The sequence below is a fragment of the Artibeus jamaicensis genome, unplaced genomic scaffold (genome assembly GCF_021234435.1).
Source record: "Artibeus jamaicensis isolate MK-2021 breed Jamaican fruit bat unplaced genomic scaffold, CSHL_Jam_final contig_354, whole genome shotgun sequence".
NCBI lineage: Eukaryota > Metazoa > Chordata > Mammalia > Chiroptera > Phyllostomidae > Artibeus > Artibeus jamaicensis.
This window is the reverse complement of record NW_026521803.1, coordinates 18,005,617-18,024,326: the sequence shown is the minus strand read 5'-3', so window position 1 is coordinate 18,024,326 and position 18,710 is coordinate 18,005,617. Positions and strand designations below refer to the sequence as shown.

Below are 18,710 nucleotides of genomic sequence, written 5' to 3'. Positions count from 1 at the left end.
TATAATTCTGTTGGGAATGGAAGGAGCTAAGAAATACAAAGAAGCTTGTTCTGTACTAGGTGCCTCATTAAAGACAGCAGCCCCAGAGGATCACTCACAGACCAAGTTAAGTCTTAATTACTGCTCAGGTTTTCTTTCTTTCTTATTTTTTGGATTGTTTCCTAAACAGTCTGTGAATATACAGGCTACCTCTCCTCCATTTTGTCTAAAAGTTTGGGCAGCAATTAATTAAAGACCCACAGACTACTCTCCTAGCATCTGACCTTCCATGTGAATCCATGGGGTGCGTAACAGTTGGGACAGGAAAATAGCAGACACATCGCCCTAGACTTTATAAATCACCTTCACCTTTTAGGCTCAATTTCTTCTTTTTCCTTTTTTACTGACAGAGAGGAAGGGGCTTGTTGGGAGGAATGTTTTGAAAGTTAACTCATTTTAAAAAGTGAGGTTACCATGACTGGTTGGAAACAGGTTTCTTTCTGTACACAGCCTGCATTCAGGGGTTTCACTGACTGTAAAGGCAGGAAAATTAGAGCCAGGGAAAGGAAAGGGCGACATTTATAATCAGGTCCTCAGTGGAGCCAGCGGGCCAGTATATCTGAGTCAAAGCCTCAAAACATACAGAAGGATATTTATTCAGACTTTGTATGCTATAGAAAAAGTTTTTTTTTTCACTGTTTGGTCCTGAGAGCACCTCTGTGTATAATTTTATTTTGCTGCCCAAGACTATACTTGTAAATCTTGTGCAAAACTCTGTGCAACAGAAAACTCTTTGAAGGCTGTTACTTTATCTATGACAGAATCACTTATATCTCATACTTTTTATTGAAGGTTAGCCCTGTATAATAAACATTAAGAACAGCAATCGACATTACAAAGGACAAAGGACAAATACAATACAATAATTTGGCTAATACAATAATTTGGAATTAAACCTAAGGTAGTTTTTAAGAGGAGAATAAGAAATTAATTTTGATTGATGCAGCTTATGCCTTCTAACCTTGTCCGATAATGGTTGCCCCAATTAGAAAAAGGAAGAAAAATCACATATAATGCTTTTGTAATGCTTAGAAAGAAGTTTAGACACTTAGAAAATTCCAGAAGCCGTTACTTTAGTAGTGAATACTGCACATGTGTATCCTCTCTCCAGAAATTGCTTTAAGCAAGTAGGAAATTTAAGGTTGAGACTGAAGGTTTTTTTTTTCCTTTCACTAATAAGTTCCCAAGGGATGACTATTACCCATATGTGGAAGCAGACATGCAATTCTCCTACTACCTGCCAAGTAGAGGCTATCAGGGGTCCTCTTTGCCTTTACTTCTTTCCTCTGGTTGCCATTCCTCACAGTGGGGAGTGGGGGAAAGAAGCTCAAGAATGTGTTTTTTTATTTCCTACTCTTTTTTGTTGTTGTTGTTAGAAATCCTCACCACACTGTTCTCAAGTTCTCTTAAAGTTTCTTCAGAGCTTGGAAGTTTAACCTGTTAACTTAAGCATTGTTTCCTCTTGACCCCGAAACTTCATTTTCTTAGTGGCCTGTCCTCTCCTAAAATGTGTACCAAAGTTTGAATTTGGTCCAGAGGCATAGCAGTGCTGGTACTGGCATATATTGTTAGTAATGCTTCTGTTTGAATATTTTAAACCTTTAGGTTTTAGAGAACTTCAATTAGAAGTGAATTGTGCTATTGGACCTGTGAAAAAAAAGTAGATTTACAGTCTGGCGTTGTATTTGCATCATGCTTTCTCCACCTTAGGGTGTTTTTTGTTATCAGAGGAAATCATCTGTGGTGGGATGTGACTCCTGCCGACCTAACATGTTCTCCGCATCTGTCTCTAACATTTGAGTGACCAAGGGATCTCTTACCAAGTTTACAATGGTGAGAAATTTCAGTAGGATAGTTAAAATATAAAATATACTCTGGACCAAATTTCTGTGAACAATTTTGGCATCGGATTACCCGGAATTCCAGGTTGCATCGCTGTCACCAGTGTGCGTTTCACGTGGCTCCTTTTCCTGTTTTCCCACCCTGTGAAGCCTGAGTTAGAAAATACAAGGAGATGGACCACAGGGGCGTGGACGCACATGGACGTGGACGCACACGGACTTCGGCATTGTACCTGTTTCCCCGAGAACCTCAGCCCGTCTCCATGGTAGTTTCCTTGTTGCTTTGCATGTTGTTTTATTTTAAGGTTTAATGGATAAAGTAATAAATATTACACATTTATTTTAAAATATACATGAAAGTCTTTAGACTTACTGGAATTGCTTCTCTCATCAATACAATATTAATAAAATATTACATATTCTTTAATTATGTATTCATGAGAAAAATGTCCAAAAGTACAGAAATGTATAAAGACAAAAGAAACGTTCCATATTCTCTCCTCCCAGTCCCCTGAGCTCCCAATAGGTCATTTCTGTTAACAGTTTAGCATATGTATTTTTTAATATATTTTATTGATTATGCCATTACAGTTGTTCTATTCCCCCCTTCATTCCCCTTCACCCTGCACACCCCTCCCCCACCATTCCCCCCTTTAGTTTATGACCATGTGTCTCAGGTTCTTTAGATTCTATATTTCCCCTACTATTCTTGCCCTCCCCCCATCTATTTTCTACCTACCATCTATGCTACTTATTTTCTGTACCTTCTCCCCCCCTTCTCCTCCTCCCACTCCCCTGTTGCTAACCCTCCATGTGATCTTCACTTCTATGGTTCTGCTCCTGATCTAGCTATCCTCTTAGTTTGCTTTTGTTTTAGGTGTGGTTGTTAATAACTGTGAGTTTTGCTTTCCTTTCACTGTTCATATTTTTTATCTTCTTTTTCTTAGGTAAGTCCCTTTAATATTTCATATAATAAGGGCTTGGTGATGATGAACTCCTTGAATTTGATCTTATCTGAGAAGCACTTTATTTGCCCTTCCGTTCTAAATGAAAGCTTTGCTGGGTAGAGCAATCTTGGATGTAGGTCTTTGGATTTCATGACTTGGAATACTTCTTTCCAGCCCCTTCTTGCCTGTAAGGTCTCTTTTGAGAAATCAGCTGACAGTCTGATGGGAACTCCTTTGTAGGTGACTGTCCCCTTCTCTCTTGCTGCTTCTAGGATTCTCTCCTTCATTTGAATCTTGGCTAATGTAATGATGATGTGCCTTGGTGTGTTCCTTCTTGGGTCCAACTTCTTTGGGACTCTCTGAGCTTCCTGGATTTCCTGGAAGTCTATTTCCTTTGCCAGTTTGGGGAAATTTTCCTTTATTATTTGTTCAAATAAATTTTCCACTGGTGGGTGTTCCTCTTCCCCTTCCGGTACCCCTATAATTCAGATGTTGGAACGTTTAAAGATGTCCTGGAGGTTCCTAAGCCTCTCCTCATTTTTTTGAATTCTTGTTTCTACATTCTTTTCTGTTTGGTCATTTTTTTCCTGTTTCTGGTCCACTCCTTTGATTTGAGTCCCAGTTTCTTTTCCATCACTATTGGTTTCCTGTGCATTTCCCTTCATTTCAATTAGTTGAGCCTTCATATGTTCCTCTAATTTGTGACTAAAATCAACCAGTTCCGTGAGCATCCTGATCACCAGTGTTTTGAACTGTGCATCTGAAAGTTTTGCTATTTCTTTGTCGCTTAGAGTTATGGGCTCTGGGGCTCTAAGTTGTTCTTGAGCCATGTTTTGATCTGTTTGTGCCTGTTACGTGTGAGGAGCGGAGCCTTAGGTGTTCACCAGGGTGGGGGCCACCCAGGTCGCTGGTTTGTGACTCTGTAGGTGGGAGCGGGGCCAGAGAGGGACGATGGCGGTCCCCTCTGCTGCTTCCCACCACTGGGGTCTGCGCAGTCCATCTCACCTCTCCCTCCTTCACCAGTTTATCTGCGCGAAAATGTGCGACCCTGGTCAGCCTTCAGTGAGTCCACCCACTTCTCCACACCTGGGATCCGCCCATGGCCGCTGGTACACCCGGGTCAGTCAGGTGGATCTTTCCCGCCCGACCCTGCTCCACTGCTGGCTCTGCCCCTCCTACGGGTCTGGCTGAAGGATTCGTTGTTAGACCTTTGTGAAGTTCAACTTTCTGTGGTTTTGGCTGTGTTTTTGTTGCTAAAACTTTGTTGCTTTCAAACTTGGTTGTGGGAGGAGGCACAGTGCTTCCACCTATGCCTCCATCTTGGCGGAAGTCTAGCATATGTACTTTTTTTTACGCAAGATAGTTCAATAGATATCCTTCTTGGTGCCTACCAAGATTTCAAATATAGGTTTCCTTTGTATGATTGTCTTGAATCAATTCTTGGGAAAAACATTTTGCTAATGATTTGCTATAGTTGGCTTTTATATTATTTTAATAGTAGCTGGTTTATAGAAAAAGTGGAAGTGTCTTACTACAAAAGACAATTTACAGGCTATAGAAACGTGGAATGGGACTAACCACATACTTATCTCTTGGGAAACAGTTGATTAATTGAGGCAGGATCTTTGCTGGAGTGCTACTTACACACATATCTTAACATTATAGTTACAAAAATAGAGGCTAAGCCAAACTGAAAAGTAGCGGAGCTGAAATGTGTAAATGAGAGATTCTGCTAGCCAAAAGTAAAAATCAAAGTGCTTACAGCTCACTAATTAATGCTACATGTCCAAATTAATTGCAGAAAAAAAGAGCCACTGAGGCCTATAAAAAATGCAGTGAACAGGGAGTCAAGAGAACCGAGTCCTTCTCTACTCTGCCGCTCCATGACGGATTGTCAGTGAATGAGCTTGTCTGTCCTGTGTCCTCGATATAAACATTGAAAAGTAGGGGTTATGTTCATACCCCCGGGTATCTTCTTAGAGTTGTGGTGGCAAGAAAATGGGAGGGAAATAGATCACGTTCCAGAAAAAGAATGCTGAAATATATTGCTGAACTTCTAATATTCTGTTGTCTATGCTGTTTAGATATCTTACAAATTTTGAATGAGTTTCTGGTACCTGGTCAGGCTCTTCAAGGAATAGTTAGTGGACCAGTGTTGGTCCTGAAGACTCACTGGTCAATGATGACATAAATACAGAATTTGGAACAGAACAATTTTACCTCTGCAGAGTTTAATAATAAGTAAATGAGTTTATATATCATATCCTTTTTAAAACATTTTTATAAACTATTTGTCCATGCCAGATTGAAAATAAAAAGACCCAGCTTGTCATTATGTAGTTTGAAAAGCACTGCCCTGGGGACTGGGCCTGTGCTGGGCACAGCAGAGGGCAAAACTGACCACGTTCCTGTTCTTCCTGAGCTTGGGGTCCTTGGGGAGACCTCACTGTTAATCAGATAAACATAGCTAAGTGATTATTATTCAGACTGAAATCAGTGTTCCTCCTCAACCACTGTCCTCCCTGCTCCTCCTCTCTACCTCCAGACCCACCCTTCCTTCTCTCCTTACCCCTCCTGTCTGCCCCTCCCTGCCCCGTACCCACTCCCCTTGCCTCCCCTCTCACTCCCTTGCTCAGCCGTGACTTGTTCTCCCTATGTCCTCTTTAATCCTCCATTTGTTCTTCACCTACTCTGTTGTATACATCTGAGAAAAATTTATCAGTTTATATAGTAGAATAATTATCTTATTAGCAATCATAGTCAACAAAGAACTAGTCCAATATTCCAATTCTTACTATATTTTCTTTCTGATAAGCGAAGAGTTTGTGCCTACATCCTTATGCCTTTCTTCTTCCCTTCCATCTATTGAGCTATTTTTGAATTGATTGAGTTGCTAGTGTGTCGCAAGCATTGTGCCTTGCCCTCCACTATGTTCCTGCTGATGTGGCCCCTGGTAAAAATGAGTTTGACACCCCTGGTCCGGAGTAAGACCTGAGTTTGGCATTTCTAACAAGTCTACAGGTGATGTTAATGCTGGTTATTATTAGTCCACACATTGAGGAGAAAGATATTAGCTGAAATTCTAAGAGATGGAGTCTTTTTGATCTAATTCATCTCTCTAGTTTGACCACATTGGTGTGGCTTTGACCTCTTATGGTTGATGGTTCTTTGCTCAGGTGCCTGCCTTGCCAGGAAGGTCATGTGGCTACCGAGGCATTAGGGTGTTGGCAGATTAATTTGTTCTTGAAGAGAGTGTAAGAGAGGAGTTTCATGCACTAGAATGATATGCTCAATGTAATTAGTTGTCCTGTTTAGTTTCTTTGCGTGGAGACACTGAGGAAGAAGCTTAGAGAGGGAACACCCCTCTAAATCAGGCCATTCAAAGCCCAATCAATGCTTCTTGTGTGTCTTAAGTAAAAACAACAACAAAAAAAACCCCAAGGGCTTTCAAACCAGAATCCCCTGTGCTTTATTCAGAGAATGGTTTTATGGATGGCCATGGTGATATACCATTGGCAGAGCCAATGAAGTGTTACTTACACAGTGAAGTGTAGGGAAGGTGTGGGAGTGTATTTGAACTGTTCTTGGCTGATAAAAAAATAGTAACATTATAAAAGCTCTTATTTTGGTATTATTCAGAGTTTAAATTGATACAGTGTGGAAAGCTAGAGAAAATATTTTTTGATGGTCAGCCAAGACAGACTTTTTAATTCTGATTTGAGGACAATTCAGTGATTTATCATGGTAGAAGTGTTATAAATGAAAATGAGCTTACTTACATACCACTACTATAAAAAGAATTTATTACCTGGGAATTCTTTCAATTCTTGGTTGTTATTTTTCTCTAACTCAATCTGATATTACTTTTTGCCAATACTTTTACTATGATAAATTAAACATCAGAAAAAACAAAATGTTTCAACTGACTTTTTAAAAAACATTGTATTTACTCTTAATGACTCTCTATATACCAGGTCTGTCCAGAAGGTATCCAGCTATGTACTATGAAAAATAGAGACATTTATTGAAGAAGATACAAGAAACATTGTACGTAGGATACTGATGCCTCAGTCCCCTTTAAAGTAGGCACCTTGGGACCTCACACAATTCTCCCAATCCCCATCAGCTGCCCCATGGTATTTTCCTGAATCTCTTTGATGGTCTAAAATCTCATTCCTTTTAAAGATGATTTTAATTTTGAGAAAAGCCAGAAGTTGCAGGGTGCCAAATCATGGCTATAGGGAAGCTGAGTAACCTGGGTGATTTGATATTTTGCCAAAAAACTCTGCAGAAGATGTGATGCGTGAATAGGTACGTTGTTGTGATGAAGCTGCCAATCACCAGTGGCCCACAGCTGCAGACTTCTGAATCATTCAAATAGTTTCCACAGAGGGAATGTTCAAGCTTAATGCAAAATTTGATGCAGATTTGTTGCTCTACTAGCTCAGTAATTTTGAACAAGATGGCCACACAGTATACACACTCACTCAACAGAGTCTACCACCCTCACTGACTAGTACAGTGAAGTCATCATTGTTCACATATGCGCATTCCAGTTCACTCTCCTTAGCTGCTGCCAGGTCACATTGATGTCACACAAACCATTCTCACTGTATTAACAATGGCTGGAGTTTTTCCAGACAGATCTGTATACTATTTTATGCACAGGGGTAGTAAAGCAAGGTCTACATCTTTTTATGGACATTTTGGAAAATAAGACTTAGGTGTGGGAAATTAGTGTGTAAGATAATACTAATATAAAACGTTTTGAAGCATGAAAAGCATGAGCTTAGTTAGATAATAGGATTAATGTGAGTTGGAATCATTAACTTAATTCTCTAGGCATTTGCTAAATATCCACTGTACACAAATCATAGTGCTAGTGTCACGGTTCACAGCAAAGAAGAAAAGCTTAGGCTTTTCTTGTTCTTTCACTGTGTGCAGTTCAGTGGGTTGGGTGGTCAGAGAAAGAGGAAGATGATGAGTCCCTGGAGGATTTTCCTTCAACTTTGGAACCCCCCACAGGACTAACACTCAGTAATGATCACTTTCTCATTTCGTTTCTGACACCCCCCAGGATATTTCTTTGCAATCCCATGATTCCTGGCCCCAGTGCGTGTCACCAAATACCTGTTCTCCTGCCTGTTTGAGAGCTCCCTCTTTAACGGTGTGTTCCAATGTACTTTTATAGTCAACTTCTACACCCTCCCTGTTGTTCTCCTCTTTCTCCTTATTTTCCTTTCATTCTATTTTCATACACAAACCACTTCTAAAGCCTGCCTTCCCTGAGAGATAATGTAACCTAGAGGCTTCTGAGTACTGACTGTGACATTGACCATTAAATGCCAGCTTTACCATTCATTAACTCTGCTCCTATTGGTGAGTCACCGGATCTTCTTTAGGATTCAGACATTTTCACATGAGTAAAATGGGGTAATTAATGCTTATCTTTTTCCTCACTGGATCCCTATGAAGTATATATTAGATCAGTTGTAAAAATCTCTTTCTAAATGAAAATCTAACAAATATGTTACTGTTCTACTTCAACAGTAGGATTTTTATATTTTGTATCCTCCAAATACTGATGTTAATGTTGGTCTTGTTTATCTCATATGTATTTAATCAGCACTTTATTATTTCTCACCTCCTATGTATTCAAATCTTTAGCAAATTTGATTCGATATCATTCAGCCCCAAATGTCAAATACAGTCCTCCTTGGTTGTAAATCCCATGCAGTTGGTCATCTTGCCCCGTCACAATCATGGTGATATTGAAAGTTCATCTGCATTTATGAAGACATCATGGTGGTTCAGTTCACTCTGACTGCAGGAAGGGCGGGCAGAAGGCCTTTGTGTCAGTGAGTGGAAGGTGGCGGCAGGCTGCCCATTGTGGGACCTGATTTTATAAAGTCTGGCATGATGTGTAGCCTCAGATGACACTTTTCAATGGAGTTGTGTCTTTAAGAGCCTCCTGAATCCAAAGTTAACTCATTCCCCCCTCCAAATAGCATACCATCTGTGTTTTTCAGACTCTCTTACAATACTGAAACGTGTTTCCTACGGGGGAGTAGCAATAGGTTTTGGACAGAAATTTGGCCTGGAATCGGGAAATCGGTTCCTCATCTTGTGTCACTGTCACTGTGCCTTGAGCAAGTTCTTCATTTTATCTTTATCAATATCCTTAAAATAGAAAGCCTGGTAATGTTATCTTATTACCAGGTCTGTTTTGAATATTGTAAAGGTAATAACTACCAGAATGATTGGCACAATTAAAATGTTTAATGTTTCAAAGCAATTATTATTACTCAGATGAAGCTATTATGGGTCCTTTTGTTTAAATAAAGCATAATAACCTGGTCTTCATTAAAATGATACTAGTCATTGACAAGTATTTAAATAATGGGTTATAATTATCCAGAAACTCTTACTGATGTCAGCTCCTTTAAGATGGCTGATAAGTTTATTAATACCACCGTTACTGATGAACATGGCTTTCAGCTCCTGAGATAAAAATAGTACAGTAAGCACGGTGAAAATGTCTTGGATATCAAATAATGATTCCACGTTAAAAAAAGAATTAACAAAATATTGACTCTAATAACACCTCAGGCACCAGAAAAGGCTTGAGACCCAAGTGAAGCAAATTGTGTCCATTGCGATTCGACCTGTGAAATGGAGCCCACTCCATGCCATTCATCAGAAAAACTTAATAAAGGCTTTTTAAAAATATGGTATTGAAAGAGCTCAAAAGCTAAGTGTGATAGTACAGTGACATAGGAATGAATAACAGAAGGCAGATGCTGCTAAAGCCAGAGGTGGGAAAGCAGGGAAAGAGTTGGTATTACTAGAGCCCAAGAGCCACAGCTACCTGGTGGGATGAGATTCATCCAAGATGCTTCCTGGTAAGAGCTGGGCGAGGAGAAGATTCTCCATGCTGGAAATGGAGATGCTGTGTGAACCAGAGAGGGTGTTAGCATGCGATGGGGAACAGGGATACCTAGGCATTTTCTCTCTCCCATCCTCAGCCTCTTGCCAGTATCTCTCATTTTTTGAACCAGGTCATAAGACAGTAGTCAAGGGAATCTAGGGAATGGTTTGCAAAGAAAGGGAGAAGAGAGGATCTGAGAGCAAACCAGTGAATTACCAGTATGAGATAAAGGAGTGTGAGTAGGGGGTGGCTTTCAGAATACTTATCATAGGATTTACGTAGTCTTTAAGACCAGGAAGTGCTTGGTGACCTAAGTTCCTCACCATCTCAGAATGTTGGGATGAAAGTTTCGGCTTTCTCCTTGAGTAATCCTGGCTAACACACTACAATAGGGAGTGGACTTTTTTTTTTTTTGGCAGGGGATGGGTAGGAGGGCTTAGGAAAAAATATTATGGAGCAAGTACTCTAATCATCAGCCTCTAAGTTAAGTCTAAAGCCTGGGAATTAAATAGGGCTAGTGTGATTGCAGGTTTTCTCCCTCCATACACATTCCGAGAGCACAACACACATCCCCACCTGCTTGCTAATGGCTGAAAATACCAAGAGGAAAAAGCCTTTCGTTCCACAATTAGAGATAAAAGGCTTAAATTACAAATGTCTAACTGCAGTTATGTTTTTCTGTGAGAAATTTCAGTCAAAGGATAACCAATGAATCAATCAGTCAATCTATTTCTCAGTAAAATGACGTACAGAGAGCCAGTGTGCCTACAAATACCTGGAGGATCTGCCATAAAGATGGAAAAGAGAACATGAGGGATTCAGAGAACAGATTTTGAAGACTTTTGACAGTTTTCCCTGGAATGATACTCTACCAACTATGTGACCAAAACCAACAATGATTTTAGAACCTGAACATGTAGACAGTGCACAGTGCTGCTTTGTGGGCAAAGATTCTTTCTAAACATACACTTGACCTTAGAAAAGACTTCTTTCCCAGGAGTTTGTTCATCAAGGTAATCAAGGTGATCCTTTTCCCTGAACTAACGTCTTATGAGTCTTTTAAAAAGTGAGGCCACACTGGCTCTTGCTTGTTAGTTTTAATCAAGAGAGAGTATTTGGTTTCTTGGCTCCTTTTGGAAAAAAATTCCCTAGAAATTTGCTAAATGCGATTGAAATAACCTCAGCTTCAGTCTTTCTAAACTCAGATTTAAGGCTGTCAGTCAGATTTAGTTCTCTGGTATCTACAGTTGCCTCCCACAAGTGCCTGTCAACTAGTTAATTGTTGAATATTCTTTGTGTTAATATCTCCCATGTGGCCCCAGAACTCTTGTATGAGAAATGCTTCTAGACTTCCTCCCCGACCAAGATAAATTAAAACAAGTTGTGGGCAGAGTTTACTTCCTTGTGGTTGTAGTGTGGAGGTCCCTGTTTCCTTGCTGGCTATCAGTCAGGATCTCGCCCAGCTCCTAAAACTGCCTGCATTCCTTGCTGGAGCCTGCACTTGCGCATTTAGAGGGGATTGTACGCACTAAGTTTCCATTCCTATACGTGCTTACATCATAGCGTCATGTGGCTGCTACAGCTCACACATAATGCTCCATCCCATGTCACAGTCCTTGTTCACACATCCAGAGATAACTGAACTGAACGCTTACCACCTATTTCACACTAAACTCAAACAGCCTCACTCTACCGCTTTGGAACTAATCTAAGTCATGCCCAGCAGGTGCACTCAGGTAAGGTTGAAGAGCCCCACTAACCTGAGGCCAGGTCACCAAGGGACACCTGTGCCTGTTTTAGTTCTGTAACAATTGAAATTATACAATTAATGGAGAAATTAGTGTATTTATATACCACCACCATGATCTATGTTCAACAGTGTAACTAAAATTTAAGGGAATGAGGAATGTGTTTTTAATCTTTAGACAATTGACAACAGCAAACAAAAAAATTCAGGTAAGTGTTTGAAGATAACAGAGGTCCTATCCAAGCCATGACACTTGTTTCAAACAGTAAGCATGTTATAGGTGGGTCTTCTTTTGTTCATTGCTTTCTGCTCTTTCAGGATAAGGTATTTCCTGATTTATTACTGGCACGGCAACAAAACCCTGAAGGGGCTGTTTTACTAAATGCCAAGGTGGCAGAAACCCCTTTTGGATCACATTAATTTTTGTTTCAGTTGGAACATTTCTTTTCAGAATGACTTGCCCTAAATCTGTGGCCTTCTTTCTTTTATCCAACTTAGTTATCAGTTTAGCATAATTCATGATAAATCCCTGAGCCCTTTCTTCTCTAAATTGTCAAATCATTTGCTAAGAGAATGGCTTCATAATAATACTGTATGACATTTTTTCTTGTTTCTATTTTCCATTTAATGCTTCCTAAGATATTTCTCTCCAGTGATTAGCTGTCAACTCTCTTTGAAAACGCTAAACTGCTATCTAACGATGGGTGTAGATTCGCTTCAAACTTAACATGAGAATTTATCATTGTATGCACTGCTTGTTGTTTGAGCCAGGACATCAAAAAACACACAGTGTTCCTTGTTTTGGTTTTAACTTGTAGCAGTAAATAGCTTCATGAGTGAGTTGCCAGTATGCAAATACTTTACACAGCTGCACAAGTGTTGTACTATTGATGACGTCTTATTTACTAATCAATTGATGTATCTATCTACCTATCTATAGAGACATACGTACATACGTATGTCTTATCAATTTTGTGTAAATCACTATACCTGTTTCTTTAGAGGTGCACAAAGACACATAAGATGTATAATACATACCTTGTGGACACTTACAATCTAATTGATAAGTAACACATACAGATTTTACAGTCATAGATGACAAAGAGTTGTAAGGTGAGAAAAAGGACTAAACAAACCCCTACTGAAAAAGAGAGTTGTCAGGAATGGAGTAGGCATCTGAAAATCTGTGACAGATATGACTATCATGGTACTATTAAAGATAAGTAAAAAGAAAAATAGTATGTCATCTGTTCAAACCCACTTATCTTGGTGTCCATGAATAAATCAGGAGGTTCATGACTTGGGAGGACAATATATACATATATAAATTTTTACTTACTTCTAACTGAAATTTAACATTTCATGTATTGTGAGTGTGGGCAGTAAAATATAGTTGGTATTCACAGTAACGTGATTTTATCAGCAAAAGAAACCATATCCATGTTCACATTATATTTTCAATTCACATTGTAAAAATATAAAAAATATTCATGTATATCACTTTCTATAAAATATCCATTTCTTTGAAACCCTAAACAAGCTAATAGTAAGCATAAAAATTATAATCTATAAGTTTTGGACAATTGAGAAACCATTGATATGTTATTGCACTACTGTCTATTTTTTAAAAAATGAATCATCTGAGAACTTGGAGAGTGTTTTGTTATTGTCAGTTGACAGTGGTTCTGAGGTAGGAACAGAGATAAATTTTTCTCCACTGGACTCACAGAAGCCATGGGCTTCTCCAAGTATCCACTCTGGGAAAACAAGTTTGTAAGTGATACAGAAGGAAGAATATACAGTAAAATACCCACAACTCTCTAAAATATATCATTCTCTGCCTTAGTGTGTAGAGTACACTGAGTTCCCTGACCTCTTCCCACTCTTTCCTGGCCTCGGTGCTTTCTGGTACTCGTTCCCCTGCGCTAGAGTAGCGCACCATCGCCGCCCTGTACTGCACCCTCATGGGTCTCTCTCTCGTCCAGTTGCCCCTCTTGTGAAAGGCCTGCCCTGACACCGTCTTCATCCCCAGCGATGATAGGTGACTTTTCTTTCTGCGAAGAGCCTTGTTTATTTACTGATTTATGTGAAGCTCCCATGGGTCAAATACTTTCTCCTATCTGGCACTGTAATTATTTTGTTATAGTTTGAGTTATGAACAAATCCCACATGGAGTCTCAACTGATGCACAGTGCCAATAAGGATGTGTAGCACACAATAGGTAATTGGTAAATTTTTAAAACAAAGTAATAGAGAATATGCATGGCCTCCTCATGGATAGCTCAGAATTGTTTCTATTTAATTGTTGCACTGAGCTTTAGTTATAGGCTTTAAAATATTCAGATTATCTCTGTGCCTTCTCTGTATTGCTTTATAAATTAGAGCCCATTCTTTTAATGGCAAAGGCTGAATTAGGAGCTACCAAAAAGAGGTAACATCCCCTGTAGAATTAATTTAGTGGAAAACTGAATCCCCTTGTTACTTAATTACCCCCAATATCAGTTTTATCATTTTATTTTTTATTATTTATTTTTTATTGTGTTTTTTTCCATTACCACTGGCTTTGTCATTCTAAAATCAATGCCCTTTAACTTTCAGCAGTAGTTATAACACAAATATATATATATGTATATATATATAAATATATACATATTTTTTATATTCACGAACATAGCATTAAATGCTTTGACTTTAAATTGTAGCATCATGTTTTTGTACATTTCAGATAGCATTAATAATAGTATAGAATCTGAATAATATTTGGAAAATACAAAAATCATAGAATGCATTTTTTATTTGTTTTTTCAAAGGCTTCTGTGGTATTGAGGACTTGGAAATCCAGAATTTTGGTAGTCAATAATTGAAGTTTTTGCACATAAGAAAACAGAAGATGAAACACAACAGGTGTTTACTTAAGTTGTAAAAACTATATTGTACAGGATAGGAGAAATAAAAGTTCAAAGAATGGAAAGGTCATCAGAAGGATTTGAAGAAGAGAAATGAGAAGAACGTGGAAGGCATTTCTAGAGGGGTGAGAAGAATGAATCAGGGCACTGGGCTCGGGCAGGACTGGGGCTGTGGGGCTGCTGTAAAGGGTCAGTGTAGACGGGATTGCTTGCTTTGTGTTGTAGCAGAGAGTGGGCTATGGTGTAAGGCCTAAAATGTAAGGTACAGTCTAGTAATGAATAAGTTCACTTTTTTTTTTTTTTTAAAAACTGGGAACACTTCAGCTGGGAGAAGATTTAGAACAGACGTCAGGAGTGATAGAGAATTGTACCTAAACTCAACTTTGCAAATAGATTTTAAAGAATTTAATTTTTTTTCACCTTTTTGGATGTGAAGGTGCTAATCTTCTGGAGCAAGGTTATATTTTGGGATTAAAAGTTAGTTTTATGCTATAAGCCAAAAGGGAAGTTTTCTAAGTAGGCATCAAAAGACTAGAGCTAGAGGACTGTGGTGCATTTTGGGGCAAACAATAAAAAGTTTTTTGGGCTTCATAAGCATTTGACCTGGATTTTAGGACTAATTTCCAAGTACCAATCTTAAAGTGAGGATAGTATATATATTTTTCCTATTCATTTTGCCCAAGGCACTTGGCCTAAAGGCCATAATAAGAAGTTACTGAAAGTAGCTAAATAAGAAAGTAGGTCAGGTGCTTTGGGAGATTTCATATGCATTTATCACATAGTATTAGGTAGGTAGGTATATCTATCCATCCACCCATCATCCACCCATCCATCCATGCATACATACATACATACACACACAGAGATACTTAAATACACATCATACATACTGTTATAGGGTTAATTTTCTTTATATGACAAGAGCTAAACATTGAGTCTGGTATTGAACAAACTACTTCACAAAGAAAGTATTTGAGCAAATAGTATTTCTAGGGTGTGTACTAACTGATGGAGGGAATGGAGAGGAGGCAAGGAGAAAGAAGACAATGAATAGCCTGCCATTTACAGTTCTTATTACTATACCTTATACATAAAAGCCATAGCTGAGCTAACTGGGACCACCCTCCCCACAATACTAACTCCAGCCTATCAAAACTAACATCAGCGCAAATGCCACTCAAACATCCAACTCCCCTTCTGATGTCATTAGATTCCACACTTCCCTGTCATCACATTCCACATTTTCCTCTGTTGCTAGGTACCCTGGGCACTCTTAATTTCCAAAGCTCCAGGTGCTATGTTTCCTTGGGACTCAAATACAGAGTCTTTGGTTCAAATGCTATGGTACCCAGGCTAAACTTGAGAGAAGCATCATCGCCCCCAACCTGGGAAACTAAAGGCTGCGTTACCTACAGCTCTAAGCTCTGCACGCTTTGTGTAGAGCAGCCAGCATCCACACTCTGGTGATCACTCAGGATGGGTAAGGAAGCAGATTTCCCCTTTAAAGCCACAAACTGATGTGAGCTGGTTAAAATAAAGAGGAGTCTGAGATTTGTGGTTTTTAATTCTGAAAAAGACTCTTTAAGAGAGAGTAAAAACCATTACCTTGGTTACCCAAAACTAGACAATGAAAAACAGTTAATTTACCCTCAGTTTAATGTCTGCTCACTTCATTATATTGAATTGTTCTAATATGGACATGCAAAACTTTGTTTTAAGTTGTGATTTATAAAATAGTGGCATGTGACATTATTATTTTACTATTTATATTATAAAATATGTGAATATATATTTGATACAAATGAGTTAATCATTTGTTCTTCATAAAACACTGATTTACTCATGAATGAAATGTGTAAAGCTATTGAATTTAGTTACCTTGGTAACATCTGGAGTGAGCTACTTTGTCTAAAAATATTTTCTTCTTTATTCAGTTATTGTTTGTACCAAAATAATAAATATGTGATTTTATTAAAGACTCTTCTGATAAATGGTAATGTTTAGTTAACAGAAAAATAAATAACTGGTACACTAGTAAATATGTACAATGATTTCAGATTAAAAGAACAAATAGAGCATGTTTAAATTTGAACTACAATGGATATTGGATTTGTTTTATGCTAATTTAGATGTTTTTAAAATATAATATTTCTTTAGGGTTATTTATTCTTTTACTATATTGATAAAATTTTCTACATGGAATGTTTACTATTTTTAAGAGGATTTTAGTACAAAATGTTAAATCACATTCTTCTTCAGGAATAAAATCACTGGACATGAGTATGTCCATTATGTTTTTCTTTGGACTTTCTTGGAAAGAAATAACTTAAGTAACCAGAAATCACCTTTCATACTTTAGCCTAAGGTTTGATATAGCATAAAAATATGCACAATTTTTAAAATTACAAATATACTTACCTAATTATTTCCAAAACCCTAGATATTTCATTGTTAAAAGAATGTTTTTGATTTCTCAAACTAACAATATGGAAAGTACTGCTTTAGTTTCCTAAATTCTCTTATGTATGTTTTCTTCCCACATAGTCTTTTCTGGAATGGAAACATAAAAGAGTAATTTAATAGAATCTTTGAATGCATTTGAACTTTTTCTCAAAATAGTTTTAGAAAACTTGTTTTAAAATACCACTTTACTGAAAATTAAACTTAATGTTCTTTGTTTTCTTTTTTTTTTTTTTAACTGGAGACCTGGCTCCTCCCCAGGCCATAGTCTACCTCATTATTGGTCTTCCCCAGCCTGTTCTTATGATTCTCCTAGTGCCCTCTTTTCTGCATGGCTGCTGCTTTAGTTTGAGCTTTCAGCAAGGCTGACTTAGGTGACTTACAGGTCCCTTACCTGGTCTTCCCAACTTCCCTGATCTTGCCTTCCTCCCCATTCTCCTAACCAGAGTCAGAGTAATCTCTTTAAAACGTAATCAGCAATCTCTTTAAAGACTAATCTCTTTAGAAAGCAGTATTTTCGAAAATAAATTCAAATTGCTTCTATTTACCCTCAAGCCACAGTCCAAGCTCTCTGGTGTGAAAAACTTCCCATCACATTCTCACCCTCCCTTTGTAGGTTTCTCTTTCTCTTCTGTGTTCTTCTCCATGTTTTTCCTCTGTAATTTCGCACCTGCTGAGGTCTAGGTGGGGACTCTCTCCCCCAACTGCTTCACCTCATGCAACTGCTTATCTTTTGAAATTCAGTCAGATGCCACCGTCTTTTGGAAAACTTCTATGATGTTTTCATACCTTGTTTTGGATTATAGTCATTTTTTTTGCTCTGAATTTTAATTGCATATTGATTTTTCTGCCTCTTAATAATCTGTGAACTTATTTAAGGCAGAATTTCCAGGGCAAATATTTAACCCCCTTTAGACCAAGTGTATGCACTCAATAAATGTTGAGTAAATGAATGAATAGGAGAGTTATACTGCTCATTCAAACTTTAAATATTATTTCAATGAATTTAATTGATTAGAAGGTGTTAAATATTTCTTGTAGCCTACAAAAATAAAGCATACTTGAAAATACTCAAAAATCAAACAAAATCACAAATATTGAGTATTATTACTCTTATATAGTTTCTTCAATAGCCTTTAACTAATGAAAATATTTTCTTACATGTGCCCTTCATAATCCTTTAAAATTAATAGCAAATTCTTATTATGTATGAAGAGATGAAATTAAGAGAAATAGAAAGTGATTGTTTTATGTAACTTGTTTCTTGCTCTTGGCACTAATATGCCAAGAGTTGAAAAAGGCATTAATATGTCTTTTTTCCTAAACAAGCTTCATTATTTATTTAAAGCCAGAAAAGTTTTTTTAACTCTGCTTATTCCACTTCTTTCCTATTTTGCTTTTTTTCTATAGTTGTCATATTTTTGTTATTGGAAAATTATATATGTTGTAGACAATATAGAATATTAGAAAATACAGTGCCATGTAGTTAAGAATAAAATCAATATTAACATTTTAGATGATATCTTTCCAATCTTTTCTCTCTGCATTTATGTGTTTGCTTTTTCCATTTACCAGCAATACTTAACTCACATTTTCTTATATCTTACAAATGGAATGTTAAATGACTCCATAATATTGTAATCACTCCAACATGTATTAAGTAAGTTTTCTCTTTCTCTCTTTCTCTTTGGTAATTTATATTAATTCTAAAATTTTGCTATTATAAACAACACTAGTATAAATGTCATTTTACCTGCTGAGAAGTACACACAATGATTAAACTTCTTACACTTAAATGTCCCAGAAATGTAATGGCTGGGACGAAGTTTATGAGTCCTTGTA

General features: G+C 37.7%; 1 protein-coding gene across 4 annotated transcripts in view; it reads left to right on the top strand.

Moving 5' to 3' along the window:
- Positions 1-18,710, top strand: part of NOL4 (nucleolar protein 4) — a 285,053-nt gene that overhangs the window by 126,696 nt on the left and 139,647 nt on the right. The gene's annotated exons all lie outside the window — the stretch shown is intronic.